Consider the following 24007-nt stretch of genomic DNA (forward strand, 5'->3'; position numbering starts at 1 on the left):
TCTGGATAGGGGTTGATAAGTCCCAGATAGATGCAACCGGCCTGTAGCATCAGGGTGGAACTAAAGTTCTGTTTTGTTTCTCTGAAGTTAGATGATTCAGCAAGGGACCTTTGAGACTGTTGTTCTCTTTTCTAGGCCCAAAAGACTCCAATGACAGAGAATGAGATGGTTGGATGGCATCACCATCTCAATGGACATGAGTTTGAGCAAACTTTGGGAGATAGTGAAGGACACGGAAGTCTGGTGTGCTGCAGTTCATGGGATCAGAAGGAGCTGGACATGGCTGAACAACAACAGACAATGAGCCAGGCTACCTGGCTACAAGTGTTAAATCTAAATTAGGATTCAGGCTTAATTTCAGGCTTAGCTTTTTCTATCTTGTCTGCTAAGGTCCAGGTTGCCATTCCTCCAAGTACTTCTGAGTCCAAATAGCTCCATTCCTTTGAACAGGATGACCCAAGCACTGACCCTACCTGGACCAGAACCAAAATTGTCATCAAATATAACTTGATTATTACTCTTTCATTGACCCCCATTTACAATAACTCTTTTACTGATCTATGGCCTCTGTTTTTCTTAAAAAAAAAAAAGACAAAACAAAAAATCTGCTAAGTTTTGTCTCCTCCAGATGACAACATACTTACATCAAGAAAATGATGATGCGGAGCAAAAACCCATACCCCCCAGAGAGATTACAGCCACTCCTTCGAACAGATCATGTAGGAATAACCAGAAAAGTCACCTTAGGGCCCCTTTTTAAAACTAGGCAAGAGCTCCATAACCCAAACTAGGTAGCATCTACGAGTCCTGTGTCAGCACTAAAGAAGTTACGGAAGACTGACAATCTACCCCTCAGAACCCCAATAAAGATTTGTGAGGTTCATCTCTCAATGAAAATTTGAAGTAGGAGATAGATGGGCCCCTGGGCTGAACAGCTGGTGATTGTCACATGGAGGAAAACTGAACTTCATTCCTCAGCCAGACAAGAATGACAGCAAGTTCCCTCATCCATCAATAAGGAGGAGATAAACTGACAGGTGCGCATGTGTTGCAATGAAAAGGAAAAAAAGAAAAATGAGTTTTTCTCTATCCCTTCCCTGAGAACAAATAAGATAAAGAGCACAGTGAGCAGGCCTGAACATTCCTAGTTTCTTTTTACTTTAACTGCTCTGAACTCTGCATGTCTGTAACTGTTTTCTGCCCCCTAATTCTACAGGAGCTACACTTCACATCTATTTTTTTATCTGTAAATGGAAATTAATGCTGGTGTCAGGCATATTGAGGTTATTACATGAAATACTGTATTTAAGCTGATAAACAGTCTTACATGCAGAAAATCTGCATTTAGTGGTGGTAGTTACTTGTGGATAGCCAACCACCCTCTAATGATAACATTATTTTACTTATTTGGGGGGCATAAGTTACATGGAGTAAAATTTTCTATTTTCAGTGTACAGTGCTAAGTTTTGACAAATACATTAAGCTGTATAACCTCCACTACAAGCAAGATATGAGTACCTTCTATTGATAACCTAATACTAAAAATGTTTTCCTTCCCATGTCTTTAAGTCCAAGAAAAACAGCATCTAAAGCTTGTTTTTAAGAAGCAAGGAAAATATTCATTTATATTTATATTCAATATAAATGTTCAGTACTTGTTTAATATTTTATTAAATTATTTTTTTCATTTATTTATTTTAATTGGAGGCTAATCACTTTACAATATTGTAGTGGTTTTTCATACATTGACATGAATCAGCCAGGGGTATACATGTGTTCCACATCCTGAATCCCCCTCCCACCTACCTCCCCATTCCATCCCTCTGGGTCATCCCAGCGCACCAGCCCTGAGTACTTGTCTCATGCATCAAACCTGGACTGGAGATCTGTTTGACACTTGATAATATACATGTTTCAATGCTATTCTCTCAGATCATCCCACCCTCGCCTTCTCCCACAGAGTCGAGATGTGCATGGTACTGCTTGACTTTCCCACCAAAATGCTTCATTACTTTTTTTCACCAATATTCATGATACTTTATGTTACAAAGAGATTTTTTTTATATTACCCGAGCAATAAATATACTTTCTTGCAAAAAAAGCAAAATCATACAGCCCAGAAATGAAAGGAGCAATCAGTCCACACAGCCTGCCCCCATCCTCCTTCCCAGAGGAGGTGACACTGTTAACCATTCAGTTCTTCTGTTTCCTGCCTTTACTTGCTCCCTGCCTTCTCTGTCTCTCACTCAGACACACAGTGCGATGTGTTTATATTCTTTATATTAAATGGGATTTTACTTTGGATTTCAGAGGACCAGGAAGGAATTCAAAAGCAGAAGAAAGTCTCCCAAGGAAGTGGCAAGGCCCTGCTCCCTTGTCTTCTCCTTCTATACTCAGACACTGCCAGGGAAGGGACACCTGCCACCCAAGTCTGTGAGCAGATTGCTTTGAACTTCTTTTGTGAAATCCTCTGAAGAAAGGTGCTACATGAAGTGCAAAGACTATTTTTAAGAGTCAGCACTGGGCATTTGCATAGAGGGCAGAGGAGGCTCAAGATCCACATTTTGGTGTGGCCCACTTCTTGACTGCCCACTTACCCTGGAAGTGGCAGCCAGCTCCGTTCCTTGCTTTGCCCCTTAGGCAGCGGGGTAGAGCACCAGAGTGGCTGTCCAATGATGTTGATGTCAGCTGTTTTGAACTGGAGACTTCCTCCCCTTACCTACAGAAAGCCCAGAGCCTTTCTCAGTGGTCCTGTCAGTGCTTCTAGATAGTTCCTCATCAGCAGTGTGGAGGACAGATTTGAGGTCCTGGGAGTAGAGAGCAGTTAGAAGATCAGAAAGCATGAGGGCCTGAATTCAGCCCATGGCCATAGGAGAAAGCGGGGTTGAGACATCTCTGACTTAGAACTGGTGGACCTTGGTGACTGGATGAGTGTGGAGGCTCAGGTACTGGCTTGAGTTGGAAAAGGACAGGAGACACAAAGCTGATCCAGTAAGAGGCCAGTGACGTCATTCACATGTCAGTGGCTCTGGGGAATGTAGGTTCCCTAAGCCTGTGTTCCTGGCTCCTAATAACATTGTCGCCTTGATTTTCCTTCCTCTCATCCTACCACCCAGGGTGTCTAACCAAGGGCCTGGCTCAGAGAAAGAGCTCAGAGAGTCGTAGCCTAGTTATATCTCTCGAGGCTTCACTTGTAGCTTTGGTTTCTGCAGAGGCCACTGGCTTTGTTCTCAGTTGGCAATGTTGTTTGTGCCCACAGATGGGGTCTATGCAATGCCCGTGGCATATTGACCAGAATATGTGTGAAAGTCACCTTGTACACACGAACACGTCCCTGCCTGACTGTGCAAACCAGAGCCTCCTCCACTCCTAACTCAGCTTAAAGAACAGCCTCTGAACCAATTACAACTGCGTGTTCAAACCTTGGGGTGTGACATGGATTATGGAGTTTTCCTTTCCTCCAATTCCTCCTTGAGAATGAACTTGTGTCTTGCAGCATCGAACAGGAGATTTGAATCCCTGAAGCAGGTCGGTGAGCTTAGAACTTCAACTCCACCCCCCAACCCCACACAAGTGTTATCACCCTAGAGTGTTGATCCAAGGCTGGCCTCACCTACCATCTGCTGGTGCTTGTTCAGGGAAACTAACAAAATTGATGGGTGCCAGGGACCCACATGTTTGGGGTGCTGATGTTACTCTTGACAGTGCAGCTGACAACCAATCAGTGGATGCCTCACACGGGCCTTTGGAATACCTGCCCTTTTGCTATGTTCCTTCAGCCTTAACAGCAAGATCGCTGAGAATTCTGCCCTGTCATGGATTGGAGGCTGTAGGTGAGTTGCAGCTGTTGTCAGAGACAAGCAAATCACTAAAGCAGTGGGTTGCACTTTCTTCATACCTTCCAGAATTTGTCCTTTTAAAATGTTATAGCCCTCCTCTAAGTGTTTTATCAGTAAGTCCAACCAGAGAGAACCTTTCATGTGTATGTGTGTGTGTGAGTGTATATATACATCTACTCCCAAACCCTACCCAACATCTGAATCCCCCTCTAGAAAATCACTAGCTAGAAATTACCCATCACATCCATCTCTAGAAAGAAAAGCCATTCTCTGGAACCTATCCCCATTTAAATAGTTAAAGGTTGGTTCAGGTTGGAACAAGTATCAGTACTTCCTTCTTTTTTTCCCCTTAAGATTTTAGTTCATTCCTTTTTAATGGTTGAATAACATATCATTGACCAACCGAGCTATCAGGGAAGCCTTGCATATATACACATTCTATCTATTCATCAATTATTGTACATTTGGCTTTAAATCAGTATAAATTGGTACACTGGTAGATACCAATATATTGGTATAAACTGGTACATTGGTATTGATATACATATATCAGGAGTGAGCAGCAGACTCTCTGAAGATTAGATCAGAAAAGTCATAGAGAGTCAGTCATAGAGGACCAGAAGAGTCTAGCCTTTCCTGCCTGATCCAATCCCTCAGGGCCTTTCCAAGTTCAACATCATATACGTAAAAGCAATGGTGGCAGGGAAGATGGAAGGAGCAGTTTTCATTATAAGTGAAAACACAAGTGTGGACAAACCCACTAGCATGCCCTTGATTCCTTCATTTCCTCCACCAGCCTGACATCTCTCAGGAAATTGGGTCACGGTTGACTGGCTAACTCCAACGTGCCTGGAAGTGTGGCAGCTCTTGACATGATTCAAGAATTAAGCCCCTAGGTGTGGCCTGCAAAGTTTCTTGAGATGCTGGGCAATTTTGAGTAATGACAGTTTTAATGTTTTCACAAATAATTTTAAAGCAACTTGTTTGGGGTCTGTCCTTATAGGGACAGAATTGGTCCCTGCAACAGCTGTTTTTCTGAGAGCATCGTGGGCTGCCTGTCTGGCTCTTCTCACTGGCACTCCTTCCCTGTAGGGAGCTCTCTTTGCTGGGTTATTTTGTCTACCCTGGGCTACTGACTGCCAGTGCTGGAAAGCAAACTGCATCTTCAAGTACCAGGGAAGCAGACATATGGGAATATCCAGAGCTGGGCTCAGAAGAGTACGGAAATGATGGAACTAATTAGAAGGTGATCGCAAATAATAAGTATTCCTGTTGATATGAATTTTCCACTTGGGCCAAGGCTCCCAGTTACCTCTGCTGTAACAGCAGGATGTGTTTGATGGGCAAGAAAAGCACATGCCCATGAGAGGGTGGTGGAAAAGGCATAAATGAGTGTTTGTGGATGAGCAGCACATGTCAGGATGTTGATCTATTAATACTTATTTATCTAAATGAGAAGAGGCTAAGGAATAGCAAACATCTGGTTTCAAATTATTACTGTGACCTCTGTGATCTGAAATGGCAGCAGAGGTGACTGAGAGAGTGAAATGCAAGTTATACCCTGCAGTTTAGCTATTGGAGGCTTAAGTCATGGGAAGGGAGGCCATCCATGTGTTCTGTCAAAAACTCAAAAAAAAAAAAAAAAACAACAACAACAAAAAAAAACCCCCTCCAGGAATAGAGCTCCCAAAGTATTTATTTGGCTCGGGCTCATTCAAAGGCCAGAATCTCAAGCCTATTGCGCCCCATTGCTTGTTTTAGCAAATGAGATCATCTCCGTGATCCACTGTATAACCTGTAGTGTACTGGTAAGCAGTTACCATTGTTATTATGATGTATTTTATGCATCCCACAGTAAGCTGCTGTAGTCATGGACTACATTCAAGATGTTAAGGGACTTCACCAGAATTGACCACTGGGTTGTTGCAGAAACACTATGAACATTCGAGAGGTGCAATAGCACACTCTAGAGCATGGGAGGATCCGAGGGCTTCCAGGCCTCTGTCAAGGAGAAGGATAACCATACAGCATGCTTTTCAGGAGGCTAAGTGTTTCAAGTTCATCACAGCTCAGTGGAGCACAAGTTTTAGCCCTGTTTTACAGACTTTCCCAGTTCCATTTACTGAGCCAAATGACAGAATCCTGAGGCTACACAGCAGTGTCTGGTGAGGTCAGAATTTGTTGATTTAATAAGCCCTCACTTGGCATTTAATATGTACCAGGTGCTGTTGAACGTGGTTTATAAATATTACCTGGTTTTGTCCTCATAACTGAGCCATGAGTTAGGTACTATCGCTATCCATGGTTTACAGATGAGGGAACTGAGGCACAGAGAGGTTGAACGCTTACACAAGATCACACAGCCAGCAAGTGGCACAGTCAAGATTGAAATCCAGGCTGGCTGGAATCAGAGCCCCTGCTCATAACCATGTACTTAGCCAACTCCTTTAAACCTGTCAGGCTAAACATTCTCACTCAAAAACAAAAGTGTTTGTTCAGTTCAGTTCAGTGGCTCAGTTGTGTCCGACTCTTTGCGACCCCATGGACTGCAGCACACCAGGCCTCCCTGTCCATCACCATCTCTGGAGTTTCCTATAACTCATGTCCATTGAGTCGGTGATGCCATGCAACTATCTCATCCTCTATTGTCCCCTTCTCCTCCCAATTTCAATCTTTCCCAGCATTAGGATCTTTTCAAATGAGTCAGCTCTTCGCATCAGGTGGCCAAAGTATTGGAGTTTTAGATTCAGCATCAGTCCTTCCAATGAATATTCAGGACTGATGTCCTTTAGGATGCACTGGTTGGATCTTCCTGCAGTCCAAGGAACTCTCAAGAGTCTTCTCCAACACCACAGTTCAAAAGAATAAATTCTTCAATGCTCAACTTTCTTTATAGTCCAACTCTCACATCCATACATGACTGCTTGAAAAACCATAGCCTTGACTAGATGGACCTTTGTTGGCAAAGTAATGTCTCTGCTTCATAATAAGCTGTCTAGGTTGGTCATAGCTTTTCTTCCCAGGAGCAAGCATCTTTTATTTCCGTGGCTGCAGTCAACATCTTCAATGATTTTGGAGCCCACAAAAACAAAGTCTGTCACTGTTTCCACTGTTTCCCCATCTGTTTGCCATGAAGTGATGGGACCAGATGCCATGATCTTAGTTTTCTAAATGTTGAATTTTAGGCCAGCTTTTTCACTCTCCTCTTTCACCTTCATCAAGAGGCTCTTTAGTTCTTCTTCACTCTCTGCCATAAGTGTGGTGTCATCTGCATATCTGAGGTTATTGATATTTCTCCCAGCAAACTTGATTCCAGCTTGTGCTTCATCCAGTCCAGCATTTCTCATCATGTACCCTGCATATAAGTTAAATAAACAGGGTGGCAATATACAGCCTTGACATACTCCTTTCCTGATTTGGAAAGTCTGCTGTTCCATCTCCAGTTCTAACGGTTGCTTCTTGACCTGCAAGTCAGGTGGTCTGTTATTCCCATCTCTCTAAGAATTTTCCACAGTTTGTTGTGGCCCACACAGTCAAAGGCTTTGGCATAGTCAATAAACCAGAAGTAGATGTTTTTTTTTCTGGAACACTCTTGCTTTTTTGGTGATCCACCGGATGTTGGCAATTTGATGTCTGGTTTTCTGTCATTTCTAAATCCAGCTTAAACATCTGGAAGTTCATGGTTCATGTGCTGTCGAAGGCTAGCCTGGATAATTTTGAGCATTACTTTCCTAGCGTGTGAGATGAGTACAATTGTGCAGTAGTTTGAGCATTCCTTGGCATTACATTTCTTTGGGTTTGGAATGAAAACTGACCTTTTCCAGTCCTGTGGTCACTGCTGAGTTTTCCACATTTGCTGACATATTGAGTGCAACATTTTCACAGCATCATCTTTTCGGATTTGAAATAGTTCAACTGGAATTCCATCACTTTCATTAGCTTTTGTTCATAGTGATGCTTCCTAAGGCCCTCTTGACTTTGCATTCCAGGATGTCTGGCTCTAGGTTAGTGGTCACACCATCATGATTATCCAGGTCATGAAGATCTTTTTTGTATATTCTTCTGTGTATTCTTGCCACCTGTACTTAATACCTTATACTTCTGTTAGGTCCCTACCATTTCTGTCCTTTATTGTGCCCATATCTGCATGAAAAGTTCCCTTGGTATCTCTAACTTTCTTCAAGAGATCTTTAGTCTTTCCCATTCTATTGTTTTCCTCTATTGCTTTGCACTGATCACTGAGGAAGGCTTTCTTATCTGTCCTTGCTATTCTTTGGAACTCTGCATTCAAATGGGTATATCTTTCTTTTTCTCCATTGCCTTTTGCTTCTCTTCTTTTCATAGCTGTTTGTAAGGCCTCCTCCAACAATCATTTTGCCATTTTGCATTTTTTTTCTTGGGGATGCTCTTGATCACTGCCTCCTGTACAATTTCATGAACCTCCATCCATAGTTCTTCAGGCACTCTGTCTATCAGATCTAATCCCTTGAGTCTGTTTGTCACTTCTACTGTGTAGTCATAAGGGATTTGACTTAGGTCATACCTGAATGGTTTAGTGGTTTTGCCTACTTTCTTCAGTTTAAGTCTGGACTTGGCAATAACGAGTTCATGATCTGAGCCACAGTCAGCTCCCAGTCTTGTTTTTGCTGACTGTATAGAGATTCTCCATCTTTGGCTGCAAAAATATAATCAATCTGATTTTGGTTTTGACCATGCAGTGATGTCTATATGGAGAGACTTCACTTGTGTTGTTGGAAGAGGGTATTTGCTATGACCAGTGTGTTCTCTAGGCAAAACTCTGTTAGCCTTTGCACTGCTTCATTCTGTACTCCAAGGCCAAATTTTCCCATTCAGTTCAGTTCAGTTCAGTTCAGTCACTCGGTTGTGTCCAGCTCTTTGCGACCCCATGAACTGCAGCACGCCAGGCCTCCCTGTCCAGCACCAACTCCTGGAGCTCACCCAAACCCACGTCCATTGAGTCAGTGATGGCATCGAATCATCTCATCCTCTGTCGTCCCCTTCTCCTCCTGCCCCCAATCCCTCCCAGCATCAGGGTCTTTTCAAATGAGTCACCTCTTCGCATCAGGTGGCCAAAGTATTGGAGTTTCATCTTCACCATCAGTCCTTCCAATGAATATTCAGGACTGATTTCCTTTAGGATGGACTGGATGGATCTCCTTGCAGTCCAAGGGACTCTCAAGAGTCTTCTCCAACACCACAGTTCAAAAGCATCAATTCTTCGGCACTCAGGTTTCTTTATAGTCCAACTCACATCCATACATGACCACTGGAAAAATCATAGCCTTGACTAGACGGACCTTTGTTGACAAAGTAATGTCTCTGCTTTTCAATATGCTGTTAAGGTTGGTCATAACTTTCCTTCAAGGAGTAAGCGTCTTTTAATTGCATGGCTTCAATCACCATCTGCAGTGATTTTGGAGCCCAGAAAAATAAAGTTAGCCACTGTTTCCACTGTTTTCCCATCTGTTGCCATGAAGTGATGGGACCGGATGCCATGATCTTAGTTTTCTGAGTGTTGAGCTTTAAGCCAACTTTTTCACTCTCCTCTTTCACCTTCATCAAGAGGCTCTTTATTTCTTCTTCACTTTCTGCCATAAGTGTGGTGTCATCTGCATATCTGAGGTTATTGATATTTCTCCCGGCAATCTTGATTCCAGACTGTGCTTCCTCCAGCCCAGCATTTCTCATGATGTACTCTGCATATAAGTTACATAAGCAGGGTGACAATATACAGCCTTGACGTACTCCTTTTCCTATTTGGAACCAGTCTGTTTTTCCATGTCCAGTTATGTTTCTTCCTGACCTGCATACAGGTTTCTCAAGATGCAGGTCAGATGGTCTGGTATTTCCATCTCTTTCAGAATTCTCCACAGTTTATTGTGATCCACACAGTCAAAGGCTTTCGCATAGTCAATAAAGCAGAAAGAGATGGTTTTCTGGAGCTCTCTTGCTTTTTCAGTGATCCACCAGATGTTGGCAATTTGATCTCTGGTTCCTCTGCCTTTTCTAAGGCCAGCTGAACATCTGGAAGTTCACGGTTCACATATTGCTGAAGCCTGGCTTGGAGAATTTTAAGCATTACTTTACTAGCATGTGAGATGGGTGCAGTTGTGTGATAGTTTGACCATTCTTTGGCACTGTCTTTCTTTGGAATTGGAATGAAAACTGACCTTTTCCAGTCCTGTGGTCACTGTTGAGTTTTCCAAATTTACTGGCATATTGAGTGCAGCGCTTTCAAAGCGTCATCTTTCAGGATTTGAAAGAGCTCAACTGGAATTCCATCACCTCCACTAGCTTTGTTCCTTGTGATGCTTCCTAAGGCCCATTTGACTTCACATTTCAGGATATCTGGCTCTAGTTCAGTGATCACACCATCGTGATTATCCAGGTCATGAGGATCTTTTTTGTATAGTTCTGTGTATTCTTGCCACCTCTTCTTAATATCTTCTGCTTCTGTTAGGTTCCTACCATTTCTGTCCTTTATTGTGCCCATCTTTGCATGAAATATTCCCTTGGCATCTCTCATTTTCTTGAAGAGATCTCTAGTCTTTCCCATTCTATTGTTTTCCTCTGTTTCTTTGCATTGATCACTGAGGAAGACTTTCTTATCTCTCCTTGGTATTCTTTGGAACTCTGCATTCAAATGGGAATATCTTTCCTTTTCTCCTTTGCTTTTTGCTTCTCTTCTTTTCACAGCTATTTGTAAGGCCTCCTCAGACAGGGATTTTGTTTTTTGCATTTCCTTTTCTTGGGGATGGTCTTGATTCCTGTCTGCTGTACAGTGTCACAAACCTCTGTCCTTAGTTCTTCAGGCACGCTGTCTGTCAGATCTAGTCCCTTAAATCTGTTTGTCACTTCCACTGTGTAGTCATAAGGGATTTGACTTAGGTCATACCTGAATGGTCTAGTGGTTTTCTCCACTTTCTTCAATTTCAGTCTGAATTTGGCAATAAGGAGTTCATGATCTGAGCCACAGTCAGCTCCTGGTCTTGTTTTTACTGACTATATAGAGCTTCTCCATCTTTGGCTGCAAAGAATATAATCAGTCTGATTTCGGCGTCGACCTTCTGGTGATGTCCGTGTGTAGAGTCTTCTCTTGTGTTGTTGGAAGAGGGTGTTTGCTATGACCACTGCATTCTCTTGGCAGAACTCTAATTTAGCCTTTGCCCTTCGTCATTCCGTACTCCAAGGCCAATTTTGCCTGTTACTCCAGGTGTTTCTTGACTTCCTACTTTTGCATTCCAGTCCGCTATAATGAAAATGACATCCTTGTTGGGTGTTAGTTCTAGAAGGCCTTGCAGGTCTTCATAGAACTGTTCAACTTCAGCTTCTTCAGTGTTACTGGTCGGGGCAAATACTTGGATTACCGTGATCTTGAATGGTTTGCCTTGGAAGCGAACAGAGATCATTCTTTCGTTTTTGAGATTGCATCCAAGTACTGCATTTTGGACTCTTTTGTTGACTACTCCATTTCTTCTAAGGGATTCCTGCCCACAGTAGTAGATATAATGGTCATCTGAGTTAAATTCACCCATTCCAGCCCATCTTAGTTCGCTGATTCCTAGAATGTGGATGTTCACTCTTGTCATCTCCTGTTTGACCACTTCCAATTTGCCTTGATTCATGGACCTAACAATCCAGGTTCCTATGCAATATTGCTCTTTCCAACATCAAACCTTGCTTCTATCATCAGTCCCATCCAGAAATGGGTGTTGTTTTTGCTTTGGCTCCATCCCTTCATTCTTTCTGGAGTTATTTCTCCACTGATCTCCAGTAGGATATCGGGCACCTACCGACCTGGGGAGTTCATCCTTCAGTGTCCTATCTTTTTGCCTTTTCATACTGTTCATGGGGTTCTCAAGGCAAGAATACTGAAGTGGTTTGCCATTCCCTTCTCCAGTGGACCACGTTCTTTCAGAGCTCTCCACCATGACCTGTCCATCTTGGGTGTCCCCACATGGCATGGCTTAGTTTCACTGAGTAGGACAGGCTGTGGTCCATGTGATCAGATTGGCTAGTTGTCTATGGCTGTGGTTTCAGTCTGTCTGCCCTCTGATGCCCTCTCTGTGCCTACCGTCTTACTTCAGTTTCTCTTACCTTGGACGTGGGTTATCTCTTCAAGGATGCTCCATCAAAGTGCAGCCGCTGCTCCTTACCTTTGACATGGTGTAGCTCCTCTCGGCTGCTGCCCCTGACCTTGGGCCCCTTTCCCGTTGCTCCAGATATTTCCTGACTTCCTACTTTTGCATTCCAGTCTCCTATAATGAAAAGGACATATTTTATGGGTGTTAATTCTAGAAGGTCTTGTAGGTCTTCTTAGAGCCATTCAACTTCAGCTTCTTCAGCATTACTGGTCGGGGCATAGACTTGGATTACTGTGCTATTGAATGGTTTGCCTTGGAAACAAACAGAGATCATTCTGTCGTTTTTTGAGATTGCATCCAAGTACTGCATTTCAGATTCTTCTGTTGACTATGATGGCTATTCCATTTCTTCTAAGGGATGCTTGCCCACAGTAGTTGATATAATGGTCATCTGAGTTACATTCACCCATTCCAGTCCATTTTAGTTCACTGATTCCTAAAATGTCAATGTTCACCCTTGCCATCTCCTGTTTGACCACTTCCAATTTGCCTTGATTCGTGGACATAACAATCCAGGTTCCTATGCAATATTGCTCTTTACAGCATCGGACTTTCCTTCCATCACCAGTCACATCCACAGCTGGGTGTTGTTTTTGCTTTGGCTCTGTCTCTTCATTCTTTCTGGAGTTAGTTCTCCACTGGTCTCCAGTAGCATATTGGGCACCTATCGACCTGGAGAGTTCAACTTTCAGTGTCCTATGTTTTTGCCTTTTCATACTGTTCATGGGGTTCTCGAGGCAAGAATACTGAGATAGTTAGCCATTCCCTTCTCCAAGGGACCACATTTTGTCAGAACTCTCCACCATGACCTGTCCGTCTTTGGTGGCCCTACACAGCATGACTCATAGTTTCATTGAATTAGACAAGGCTGTGGTCCATGTGATCAGATTGGTTAGTTTTCTGTGATTGTGGTTTTCAGTCTGTCTGCCCTCTGATGGAGAAGGACAAGAGGCTTATGGAAGCTTCCTGACATATTTGTAATTATCCATTTTTGTTGTCTATATGCCTTGGCACTTCTAGAACATGAAGAAGGAACTTTGTTATGTGACAATTTATTGTTATTCAGTTGCTACGTTGTGTCCAACATGTTGCGACCCCATAGACTGCAGGCTCCTCTGTCCTCCACTGTCTCACAGAGTTTGCTCAAATTCATGCCCATTGGTTGGGTGATGCTATCTAACCATCTCATCCTCTGCAGCCTCCTTCTCCTTTTACCTTCAATCTTTCCCAGCATCAGGGTACCCTTCATGTATCACAGCCTTGTCGAGGCAAAGGGGTTTGTGTAACTCAATGAAGCTGTGAGCCATACCGTGCAGGGCCACCCAAGACGGATGGGTCACAGTGAAGAGTTCTGACAAAACATGGTCCACTGGAGGAGGATATGTCAATCACTCCAGTATTCTTGCCTCGAGAACCCCGTGAAAAGTATGCGGCCAGACCCCATATGAGACCATGAGCTGCTCAAGTCAGAGTTCACATGTCATGCTCTGTGGTCCTGGCAGCCACCATGGGCCTTGGCACTCAGTAGAAGATCAGAAAATATCTTACAGATCACATGATCTGGTCGTATCAACTTTATTTGGCCCCCAATACATGTCAACACGACCATAAACACAAACAGCAGCAATGACACGAGTTCATTTATGCAAGCATCTGTAGGAGAGATGCCTGATACTTACACAGCCAACATAGACAAACCATTTTAGCCCATGAGTAACTTTAAAACGTCCCACTGTCCAGGAAAATCAGATCAATGATGTGAAAGAATAAGATAGTGGCAAGAGGGAGCTCCTCTCTCTTGCCTAGTCATTTGTTATAACTAGCTTCTTCATTTCATGGAAGAATTTCTGAGAAGGCCAGATTTGCCTTGATATCCTCCAGATATTTAAGTGCCTCCTATATGGCAGATTTTCAAACATGTAATGACAAGCTGAGCCAGTGTCCCTCAAGTGCTTGGTGAACCGTTGTGGCATTTAGGAGGAAATGACACATCAGGCACAATAGGAAGGCAAGTTAAGCTTGGGTCTGGGAGTGGAGCGTGCTACAGAATGGTTACAGAAGTGTGAGAAGGAGCCCTTCCCTAAAATATTCCCCAACAAGCTCAAATTTTTGAACATCTAATTACTTTTAATGTAGTCCAAATAAACGATTTTCACCATTTAGAACCTGCCTCCTTGGCATACCCTGAAAAACTGTACCCCAACCCCAGATATGCAGATGACACCACACTTATGGCAGAAAGTGAAGAAGAACTAAAGAGCCTCTTGATGAAATTGAAAGAGGAGAGTGAAAATGTTGACTTAAAACTCAACATTCAGAAAACTAATATCATGGAAGCTGGTCCCATCACTTCATGGCAAACAGATGGGGAAACAGTGGAAACAGTGACAGACTCTGTTTTTGTGGGCTCCAAAATCACTGAAGATGGTGACTGTAGCCATGAAATTAAAAGACACTTGCTCTTGGGAAGAAAAGTTATGACCAACCTAGTCAGCTTATTATGAAGCAGAGACATTACTTTGCCAACAAAGGTCCATCTAGTCAAAGCTATGGTTTTTCCAGCAGTCATGTATGGATGTGAGAGTTGGACTATAAAGAAACCTGAGCGCCAAAGACTTGATGCTTTTGAACTGTGGTGTTGGAGAAGACTCTTGAGAGTCCCTTGGACAGCAAGGAGATTCAACCAGTCCATCCTAAAGGAAATCAGTCCTGAATATTCATTGGAAGGACTGATGCTGAATCTAAAACTCCAATACTTTGGCCACCTGATGAGAAGAACTGACTCATTTGAAAAGACCCTGATGCTGGGAAAGACTGAAATTGGGAGGAGAAGGGGAAAACAGAGGATGAGATGGTTGCATGGCATCACCAACTCAATGGACATGAGTTTGAGTGAACTCTGGTATTTGGTGATGGACAGGGAGTCCTGGTGCGCTCCAGTCCATGGGGCTCTAAAGGGTTGGATACGACTGAGCAACTAAAACTAACTCTGGTCTCAGAGGGCCCAAGTTTCCATACTGTTTCCATTCTGGAATTCTACCATTGGATTGCCATGTTTCTTGCTGAGTGAAAGAGTAAGCACAGAAATGGCATACTGGCTTCAGACGTGACCAAAATGCTCCTGATCATATCTCGATGTCAATGTCTAGTCACATCACCCATCCTAGCTACAAGTGGACAGGCAGTGTAGCGTCCCCTATGTCTGGGATGGAGGAAGGGGAGACAAGATACGGACAAGCACTTGTAGTCTCTCCCATAGAGTGATCCACAGTAGGCGCTCAATTAAGAGTGGTCATTATCATTTGTTATGACTAGCTTCCTCATTTCGTGGAAGAGTTTCTGAGAAGGCCAGATTTGCCTTGATATCCTCCAGATATTTAAGTGCCTCCTCTATGGCAGATTTTTCAAACAAAATGTCACATTAATCTTAAGAGGAGCATGTAAATGTCAGTCAGGTGGATTTGCATGTATTAAGTAAATTGAACGATTAACTAATTATAAACATTAAATGTGTATACATTTGTACATTTATAAATGTATACATTATAAATGTATACATTATAAATGTTTATACATTTATACATTTATAATTATAAACATTAAACACAAAATTATTATGAATATAATACAAAAATAAAATACACAATCTATCTATCTCAGAGAAAATATGGCCTACAAAGTCAAAAATATTTACAATTTAGCCATTTACCAGGGATGTTTGCTGATCACTGGTGAAAAGCAAAATAGCATGAATATACTGAGGGATTTATAACATGGGTAGAAGCAAAAGCCCCAGGCCCAGATCTTTAACCCTGCTGTAAAAGACTCAATAACAGCATGGCAGACACCTAAAACTTTGAGGGAGGGCGGTATTTTTCTCTGTAAAGAAAAACTTCTGTGAGAAGTGACTGTTGTGCTATTTTTGTATTATCTGACCACTTGGTCATCTACGTGAATCTATTGAAGGGAAGTATACAACAGAGTTAGCAAACTAAATAACCCCTCCACTCTCAGTGAGAAGACCAGAAGGAGAGTCTTCTGGTAGCCAAAGACTGAGGGCAGATAGTGGAGAAGAGCAAGTATGAGCAAGGGATTCCAGCAAGTTGTAGGAACTCTTGAGTTTGACCTGAGCTGTGCATACAGGAATCTCACCAGAGACAGAATACCAAAATTGTGGTGAACTGAACCATTGCTCAAGGGGCAGGCTGGGTGCTGCATGATTCACAAACAATATAGATCTAAATATCACTGGATCAACCACAGCAAAACGCACATTTATTTCAACCATATGGGAAACATTCACCAAGATAGCATCCTATATCATCAAAACAAATTTTAAAAATTTATATGATGCAGAGTATGTTTTCTGACAAGAAAAGAATCAAACTAGAAATCAAACAATATGGAAGGAGAAGAAAAATCTCAAAATACTTGGAAATTAAACTACCATCCATAAGTAAAAAAGAGATTCTCAAGGAAGTAGAAACTGCACTGGAATGAATTAAAAGTAAAGGGCAACGTATTACAATTTATGGGATGCAGTTAAATCAGTGTTAAGAGGGAAAATTATAGCATTGAATGTTTAGATTAAGAAAGAAGAAAGACCTCAAGCAATAATCTATGCCTCAACCATAACTTAGGAAAAGAAGAGAAAACTTTACCCAAAGCAATATGAAAACAAACAAACCAAAAACAGAAGAGAAAAAATTGAAATCAAAAATAAAGAGAAAAAATCACGGGAAGAAAACTGGTTCATTGAAAAGATCAACAAAATTGATAAAGCTCTCACCAGATAAAATCAAAAAAGAGATGACAAATGGCTAATATCAGAAGGAAATACTGACTATCACTACAATTCTACAAGTCCTAAAGATATTGGAAAGATAAAAAGGAAACACTGAGAACAAATCTATGTACAGTACATAAATTGAAGAACTTAAATGGAATTGTACAATTCCTCAAAATCCAGAAACTGCCCAACTCACCCCTGATGGAATGCATAACCTGTATCTACAGCTATTAGAGAATGGATATCACATTTTAAAATTTTCTAAAAAGAAAATCTTTAGAACCTCAGAAAACAAAAAAAAAAACTCAAGCAGAAATCGTTGGAATCAACTTTATCAGAACTCTGAAAAATAGTCAAAGTTTGTAGCAACTAAGCTATCAACATTGTGAGCTCCTCTGGGTCAGGGTTACTTGTCATGCTCTGTGGTCCTGGTGTCCACTATGGGCCTTGGCACTCAGTGAGAGATCAGAAAGTGTTCGCTAAATAATGTCTTATTCACAGCTCCTGCAATCTGGTTGGATCAGCTCTATTTGGCCCCCAATACATGTAACAGGTCAACATGACCATAAACACAAAGAGAAGCAGTGATACAAGTACACTTCTGCAAACATCTGTGGAGAGGTGCCTGAGACTTACACAGCCAACAGAGACAGAACCAGTTTAGCCCATGGGTAGCTTTAAAAAATCCCATTTTTCATGAAAGTCTGATCACTGCTGTGAAAGAACAAAATGATGGCAAGAAAGAGGTCATCACAGAATGACAAGCTGAGCCCATGTCCTCCAAGTGCTGGGAGAACTGAAGTGGCATTTAGGAGGAAATGACCAACCAGGTGCAATAGGAAGGCTATTTAGGTTTGGAGGAGTACAATATTCTGATGACTTCCAGAAGTACAAAACCCAGTCCTTTCCTAAAATATCCTCTGGCACATTCAAGACACAGAGACCTTGGACTCTTCTAACAGGATAAACATTCTGGCCCTTCCCTGAGAGTGTATGTGTTAGTCAGTACAAAAGAAACAAGTGCCCACACAGTCCGAATTCCAGGCCTGGCCTTCCTGTCATTATTACAGAAAAGTGAGTGTATGAAACAAGTGTTTAGTAATTCTGTTTCACTTTTGCTTAAGTCAAAAGGACCTGAGACTGTGTTTGGTGAGCAAATCCACCCTTCTAGCAACAGAGAGGTCAAGACAGTAAGGTGATAGATACCTAAGCACAAAAATAGGCCTAAGACCAAAATTCAGATGGAAATGTAATGGTTCACATGACCATAGATTAGGGAGTCCATAATACACAATGAGGATGCTCATCTGGTGTTTTCAGCTCCTCATCAAGACTTCATGCTTTCTTGGGTTTGGGGCCATGATGTCGAGCAGTCACTGGATGGAGTTTGACCTGAAAGAATAAAGAGAACACAGGTGAACTGAAAGTGCGTCTTATTGAAACACCTTGATCTCAAAATAAGCAAAGGATTGTTCTTAGGTGGGAGTTTAAATGGTGCTTTTCTTTTGAGGTATTCATAAGTACATCGCAAACTGAGAACATTTAAGCCTTCCTCATATCCAGTGAGGATAGTATATAAGAAAACAGATCCAAATCACAGATCCAAAAGGAACTGAGGAGGATGAGAGGAGCCCAGGTGTAATCATGTCACCCTGCTGCTTAATTTTCTACCACCCATAAAAGCTTCCCAGGTGGCGCCAGTGGAAATGAATCTGCCTGCCAATGCCAGAGACATAAGAGATGCAGGTTTGATCCCTGGGTTAGGAAGATCTCCTGGAGAAGGAAATGGCAACCCACTCCAGTATTCCTGCCTGGAGAATCCCATGGACAGAGGAGCCTGGAGGACTACAGTCCATAGGGTCGCAAAGAGTCTGACACGACTGAAGCGACTTAGCATGTAAAATAAGTTCCACACCCCTTCCTCTGATATTCAGGGTCCCTCTAAGTTGGACAGAAACCCTACCATGTTCTTAATTTACACCATGATCCCATTTATTGTTTTCCATGTTGGAAGACTTCTGTTTCACTGCAGGAAATAGGGCTGAATATTTTTTGGGGGTTTTAATCTGTGTGACAAGTTAGCCACAGTTAGCTGTGATTTCTGGGCTGGTTATTTAGGAAATGATCTGAGTGAGCTTCCTCTCTTCCTTATTTCTGCATCTGAGCTCAAGAGAGGAGAAAACCTGACAAACAATACTTCAGCTAGGTGAACAAGGTAAATAACAATGGTTATAAATCATGTTGATAGAGTGTACCCTTGATATGATATGATAAGAATGGCACTTTGTCTCTCTGGTCTTCCTCCCCAAAACTCATTACCCCAGTTGAATACTTTGGACTAACACTTCTTTTTACCATGACTGGATGTTGATTTTTAGTAGATACTTTTCTGTATCGATGTAGCTCTGATTTTTCTCACTCAATCTGTTATTGTAATAAGGCAATCCTGAGCTTATGCATTCCCAGATCCATCCCTCATTCCTCCTTGCCCTGTTCTAGGTTATCCAGGGGCCGACTCCAGCAGGCTGCAATCAAACTTACCAACAGTTGGCTGCCATTTTGGTTCAGCTAACCAGAAACACCAGTAAGAGATTAGAATCTTGGAAGACAGAGCAATCAAAGGTTTTTCTCCTTCCTCTGCATCAGGTGACTTGTCTTTCAATAGTTCCATATTCTCCATGGCTCCAGCCATTCAACCATGAGGTTGACCCATCAGGGCTCTGGATCCAACACCCAGGTTCCAGTAACACGATCTCCTTTCTTTGTCATTTCATCTCAGAGGTGACTGATTTCCTCATGTTGCTAATAATTGGGTTTCCCAATTCTCTCCTGCTTGGCTACCTACCACTTTTGAAACCAACCCCATGCATTAAGTTTCCTCCATGTTAAATATTTACAGTGGTTTCTAATTTCCAGGACAATCCTTGACTGTTACATGCAACCAATTATAATGACTGATCTAGTGTTGAACTCTTTTGCATTCTTGACATAAACCCAGCTCTGTCACCAGCAGGTAAATATGCTTGTCTCTTCTGTAATTAATAAAAATAATTTATAAAACAAAATACCCCTTGGCTCTGAAACTTTCCCCAAATAAAGCATCTTTCATCATCATCTTCATGGCCTTCTCAAAAATAAATTTTACACTCAGTAGTTTTGGGGCATATATTGAAAAATTCTAATAACATAAGTAATAGAGTGATTTAGCCAATTTGTAAAAAAAAATTCAAGCAATATACATGAAGTTAAATAGCATGACTGTGCAACAGATCCAAAATGGTACTCAAAGGGAAATATATAACAGATCCAAAATGGTACTCAAAGGGAAATATATAGACTTAAACAGATGTATTAGAAAACAAGAGCTATTTAAATCACCCAAGAACTTCAAGAAGCTAGATAATCAACATCATATGAAACTTTAAGTAACAGAAGGTAGGAAAGAATAAAGGTACATGTAGAAATAATGAATTAGAAAGCAGTAAGGCCAAAAAACAAATGCCAATTACTTGAAAATATTTATGAAACAGACTTTTTTTGAAAATATGACCAGATACTAAAGAAAAAAATAACACATAAACAAAATAAGTTAAAACTGTATAAACTATAGATGCAAAAGATATTTAAATGATGTAAAAGCACAGCAAATATGTTATATGATTCCCTCAAGAGAAGCAAATGCTGGCCAAGGAAAAGTTTCTACATATGAAAGTATTTCAGGTGATAAACTAAAACTGAATGAGAGAATTTGAAAATTAACCCTCTGCAACCCCCAATAGGTAAATGAAGGTGAGGATCATCAATGACTGCCAACAAAGGACAACAAACATTATGTTCTTCTTAATGGAAGTACCTGGCATCACCTAGGTAGCAGTCTTGTAAATAAACAAGTTCATCAAGCTTCTACCTGTAACTACCAATTTAAAGAAAGTGTTAAATGACATCAAACTGTTTCATTCAACATAATCTGTATTACGGAAAACTTGAAAAATACAAAACCTGCTTTTTTTCACAACAAAAACTACAGGAAAAAAAAGATGATGCAGGGGAAACCTGTTGATTAAAAAAGACTTAAGGAACATACAAAATCACAATATATAGACTGTATTTGTGATCCAAACAAACTAAAAAAAAAAAAGTAATGTGTAAGGTAAATGTTAAAAATTACTAGATATTTGCTCTTGTTAAAACATTTAAATTTTTAGGAATGATCATTGTTTGGGGTTTATGTTTTATAAAAGATTCCTTGTCTGTTAGCAATGCTTACTGACATACTTAGAGATGAATCATCCTGATGTCTTGGACTACCTTCACATTAGTCCACTGGCAGAGATGTGGGGAAGGTGAGGGTACATTGGAACCAGACCAGCCATGTACTGCAGATGATTGATGCTGGCTGCCCAGTATATTGGGTCCCTTATATCATTCTCTACTGCTGTATATGTCTTACAGTTTCTGTTATAATAATAAATTTTATCATAAATATCATGCAATTAAATTTGAAATTCTGGGTGAAATGGATTTTTTTTTTAAGACAAAATCCACCCATAAAGAAGCAGAAAACTTTAAACACTACAAACTTTAACAGTACTCAACACCCAAGCTACCTTCAAATATTCCAAGACAGGCAGTTTGGGTGGTCAGTTGTACCAATGGTCAGGGAAAATTAATCTCCATCTTATGCAAACTCCTCTAAAGCACACACAAAAAAGCTGGGAAATTATTTAACTTATTTTCCCAGACCAGCTCTCCTTGACTATAAAACGAGATGAGTACTCCCACTCCTACCATGCAAAGAACACTTGAGCACAGTTCACCCAGAGAGTAGCAAATATCCTAAGCAAACTAATAGCATATTCAATAAAGCAGTGAATTACATGAACAGACAGGTTATGGCTAAAGAATGAAAATACGATTCAAACTAGAAAATGGCTCAATTATAATTCTGCACAATAACAAATTAGGGGAAAACATTGAAGCATATCAATGGATGTGGAAAAGCCTCAGAAATCAATTTAACATGAGTACAACTTTAACAAATAAAGATTAGAAAGGAACTTCCATTTCCTAATATCAAAAGCAGACACACTTAAGTGTGAAAAGTTTGATGCATTCCCATTAAAGACAGGAACAAGTCAAAGATGCATGCTCTCCCTTGTACAATACAAGAATTCACTAGAACACAGTTAGAACCGTGCATATCAATGGAAATAAGAACTATGAATATTGAAAAAGATAATATTTTGTGACAATATGGTCATCTACATAGGGAATTCAAAGAAATTGATACATGGAATACTCAAATTAATAAGAGACCAGAAAAAACTTTGTATGGAAGATTACTACAGCAAAACCAAGAGCCTTGCCACACACACAAAGCACTAACTATTTAGAAGATGTAATTTAAAAATGCCCCATTCACAACACAAGCCAAAAAATTATCTTAGAAGTCTAACAAAATATATAAAATCTTAATAGAGGCTACAACACAAATTTATAGATAGATATGGGTAAAAAAAAAGTCTCAAATAAAAAGTCTCTAGCAGTATACCATACTCATTTATGGTGGCAAACTGTTGTAAAGATGTCAAATCTGCTTAAATTATTTATAGATTTAGTGCTCTACCTGTAGCTCTCAAGATGGTGTCGAAGTATAGGCTGCTGTCTTCTGTTCCCAAAATCTACCCTGGTAAACTAGAGAAGAGAAAATGAAGCAAATGAAAAGCACAATATCGACAGCAAAAGCTAAACAACAAAACATGAGAAGCCTCTGGAAGAGACTGAATTCTGTGAACAGGATAATAATATCAAATGCCAGAGGAAAGGACAGAGGTGTGTCTGGGGGCAACAGTGTGAGAGATTCCTGCCCTGCCATCACAGGGCCAACAGCTGCCAGGCCTGCGAGCTCTGTCCTGTGTATCCAGCACATCCTGCAGTCCAACACATGGGACTCCTCACAGCCACTTGCCTCCCAGATGAAGAACTGAGGCCACAGGGCTTGGGCATCTTCACAGGACCACGTGCTAGTGAGGGCCGGGGTGGGCTCAGAGCCCTGGTCTCCATTTCTCTGGAGCCCCTGCCCTTCCCGCCCACCCCAGGCCGTGGCCAGATCAGATTAAAAATTCCTCTCTTTAACATCAGGTTTATATCCAAAGAGCCAGCTGATTAAGTGACAAATCAGAGTACTCACACGCCCAATGGGAAAACATTTGGAGAATGCATTGAAGTTTTCCAGAAGGATTGCTGCTGCTGCTAAGTCGCTTCAGTTGTGTCCGACTCTGTGCGACCCCATAGACAGCAGCCCACTAGGCTCCCCCGTCCCTGGGATTCTCCAGGCAAGAATACTGGAGTGGGTTGCCATTTCCTTCTCCAATGCATGAAACTGAAAAGTGAAAGTGAAGTCGCTCAGTCTTGCTGGACTCTTAGCAGTTGGTGACAGCAGAATCTGGAGAAGGGCAAAGGACCCTGAGAAGGGAACCAGCTTGGGAGAAGGCCCAGACATCCTGGGGAGGGGGGCTCTGGCCCTAGGGTGGGATGAGGGGTGCTGGCCGGTGGGCTATGGGTTTCTGAAGAAAGACACTGGGTTTCTCCAGGGTCTGGAGAAAGCTTCAGAGTGTGGGGTCAGAAGAGAATGCAGGGCTGTGGTGGGGAGTAGGGGCAATAAGCAGATTTCAGAGATGGGGAGAGGGCCTCGGAGCTTGGGGGAGGGGAGAGTGCTCCAAGGAACAGAGTGGGGTTCGGGGAGAGGGCTCAGGATCACAGATCAGGATGGAGCCACAGGGTCTTGGGAAGAACATGGAGTCCTTGGGATTTCCCAGAGGACTCTGGAGGTCTGGGGAGGGCAACGGGGTGCAGGGAAGGGATGATGAGCTTAAGAGAGGGCATTAGGGTCCTGGGAAGGGACTCGGGGTCCAGGAGAGGAGCGTGCAGGGTGAGAGGTGGGTCAGGGGATTGGGTCACGGGCACAGAATCTGGGGAGGGGCACCGGGTCCAGGGAAGAAATTCCGAGTCCAAGGGAAGGGCAAGTGGTCTGGGGAAGAGGCACGGGATCAGAGATGGGAGAACCCAGAATCCGGGGAAGTATGCGGGACTGAGAGAGGGCTTTGGGTCCCGGGGAGCAACACAGAATCCATAGGAAGAGCACGGGGTCCTGGGAAGAGACGTGGATTCTGGGACGAACTCGGGGTCATGGGGCTGGGGCCTCAGAGGGCTGA

The 24007-nt window shown here is 42.0% G+C and overlaps 1 long non-coding RNA gene across 2 annotated transcripts; it reads left to right on the forward strand.

Annotated features, from left to right (window-relative positions):
- The first annotated feature begins 253 nt into the window (after positions 1 to 253).
- On the forward strand, positions 254 to 19802 carry LOC122690110. Of its 2 annotated transcripts, none has more exons than XR_006339977.1 (4): positions 254 to 1037; positions 2311 to 2433; positions 3260 to 3833; positions 19293 to 19802. It is a non-coding gene; the product is annotated as an uncharacterized LOC122690110 (long non-coding RNA). The 2 variants fall into 2 exon arrangements; XR_006339976.1 differs by having other exon boundaries at positions 3260 to 3528.
- Positions 19803 to 24007: the final 4205 nt, after the last annotated feature.

Source organism: Cervus elaphus, chromosome X (genome assembly GCF_910594005.1).
Source record: "Cervus elaphus chromosome X, mCerEla1.1, whole genome shotgun sequence".
In the NCBI taxonomy this organism is placed as follows: Eukaryota; Metazoa; Chordata; class Mammalia; order Artiodactyla; family Cervidae; genus Cervus; species Cervus elaphus.